This window comes from Rhipicephalus microplus, unplaced genomic scaffold (genome assembly GCF_043290135.1).
Source record: "Rhipicephalus microplus isolate Deutch F79 unplaced genomic scaffold, USDA_Rmic scaffold_329, whole genome shotgun sequence".
NCBI classification, from domain to species: Eukaryota; Metazoa; Arthropoda; class Arachnida; order Ixodida; family Ixodidae; genus Rhipicephalus; species Rhipicephalus microplus.
This window is the reverse complement of record NW_027464897.1, coordinates 91,405-93,785: the sequence shown is the minus strand read 5'-3', so window position 1 is coordinate 93,785 and position 2,381 is coordinate 91,405. Positions and strand designations below refer to the sequence as shown.

The 2,381-nt window shown below is 53.4% G+C and overlaps 1 non-coding gene across 1 annotated transcript; it reads left to right on the top strand.

The window, feature by feature from the left end:
- The first annotated feature begins 363 nt into the window (after positions 1–363).
- Positions 364–2,178, top strand: LOC142793771 (small subunit ribosomal RNA). Its single transcript, XR_012891809.1, has one exon. It is a non-coding gene; the product is annotated as a small subunit ribosomal RNA (ribosomal RNA).
- The last annotated feature ends 203 nt before the right edge of the window (positions 2,179–2,381 follow it).

Here is a 2,381-nt window from a genome sequence, read left to right as displayed (position 1 = left end):
GTGTTCCGTGTCGTCCTCGGGCGATTCAGATGCGAAAGCGCCGAAGACGCGGGCGTGACCCGTCGTCTGGCGGCTTTGCAGTCTCGGCTCCGTTGCTAGTTCCGGCCGGTCCACCGACAGTGCAGCGGGCTTGGGCAACCCGCACGGCGCGACCGAGTCGATGCAACGAAAAAGAGCGAGCATGAACGTGCTTCTTGCCGCACGGCTCCCACTCGTCTTTCGGGAAGGTTGTGCCGTAGCGAGCTCGAACGCCGTCATCTCGGAGTGCAAAATAAGCGTGTTGGGGCGCCTGAAGGTGGCCTCCGCCGCACACAGACTGCGTCCGGCCCGCCGAGGGCGAGGACGGACGCGCAGTCGAACGATTACCTGGTTGATCCTGCCAGTAATCATATGCTTGTCTCAAAGATTAAGCCATGCATGTCTAAGTACATGCCGAAATAAGGCGAAACCGCGAATGGCTCATTAAATCAGTTATGGTTCCTTAGATCGTTTCTTCCTACTTGGATAACTGTGGCAATTCTAGAGCTAATACATGCAGTGAGCCTGGAGCCCTTTGGGTAACGGGTGCTTTTATTAGACCAAGATCGATCGGGTTTCGGCCCGTATTGTGTGGTGACTCTGGATAACTTTGTGCTGATCGCATGGCCACGAGCCGGCGACGTTTCTTTCAAGTGTCTGCCTTATCAACTTTCGATGGTAGGTTACTTGCTTACCATGGTTGTTACGGGTAACGGAGAATCAGGGTTCGATTCCGGAGAGGGAGCCTGAGAAACGGCTACCACATCCAAGGAAGGCAGCAGGCGCGCAAATTACCCACTCCCGGCACGGGGAGGTAGTGACGAAAAATAACAATACGGGACTCTTTTGAGGCCCCGTAATTGAAATGAGTACACTCTAAATCCTTTAACGAGGATCAATTGGAGGGCAAGTCTGGTGCCAGCAGCCGCGGTAATTCCAGCTCCAATAGCGTATACTAAAGCTGCTGCGGTTAAAAAGCTCGTAGTTGGATCTCAGTTCCAGACGAGTAGTGCATCTACCCGATGCGACGGCTCGGACTGAACATCATGCCGGTTCTTTCTTGGTGCACTTCATTGTGTGCCTCGAGATGGCCGGTGCTTTTACTTTGAAAAAATTAGAGTGCTCAACGCAGGCGAGTCGCCTGAATAAACTTGCATGGAATAATAGAACAAGACCTCGTTTCTGTTCTGTTGGTTTTTGGAATACGAGGTAATGATTAAGAGGGACGGACGGGGGCATTCGTATTGCGGCGCTAGAGGTGAAATTCTTGGACCGTCGCAAGACGAACTACTGCGAAAGCATTTGCCAAGAATGTTTTCATTGATCAAGAACGAAAGTCAGAGGTTCGAAGGCGATCAGATACCGCCCTAGTTCTGACCATAAACGATGCCAACCAGCGATCCGCCTGAGTTACTCAAATGACTCGGCGGGCAGCTTCCGGGAAACCAAAGTATTTGGGTTCCGGGGGAAGTATGGTTGCAAAGCTGAAACTTAAAGGAATTGACGGAAGGGCACCACCAGGAGTGGAGCCTGCGGCTTAATTTGACTCAACACGGGAAAACTTACCCGGCCCGGACACTGGGAGGATTGACAGATTGAGAGCTCTTTCTTGATTCGGTGGATGGTGGTGCATGGCCGTTCTTAGTTGGTGGAGCGATTTGTCTGGTTAATTCCGATAACGAACGAGACTCTAGCCTATTAAATAGGTGCGGGGTTCCCAGCACCTTACAACCTTCTTAGAGGGACAAGCGGCTCCTAGCCGCACGAAACAGAGCAATAACAGGTCTGTGATGCCCTTAGATGTCCGGGGCCGCACGCGCGCTACACTGAAGGAAGCAGCGTGTCTTTATCCCTGTCTGAAAAGACTGGGTAACCCGTGGAACTTCTTTCGTGATTGGGATAGGGGCTTGCAATTGTTCCCCTTGAACGAGGAATTCCCAGTAAGCGCGAGTCATAAGCTCGCGTTGATTACGTCCCTGCCCTTTGTACACACCGCCCGTCGCTACTACCGATTGAATGATTTAGTGAGGTCTTCGGACCGATGTCCGGCGCGGCCTTTCGGTTGCGCCGGTCTGTTGGAAAGATGACCAAACTTGATCATTTAGAGGAAGTAAAAGTCGTAACAAGGTTTCCGTAGGTGAACCTGCGGAAGGATCATTAACGGATTGTGAAGGGTGAGCGCCTCAGCTGCGTCTGCGCCCGACACTTTCTGCCGCTGACCCCGTTTGGACGCGGGGTCGGCTTTTCCCCACGGGGCTGCCTGAATGTGGAGCGGCACCCCGTGACAAATTGTTGCGCCCAGCGGACGCCAACACCGCGACCTTGGACGGTCGGCCAGGTGGCGGACGCGGGTACAAACGGCG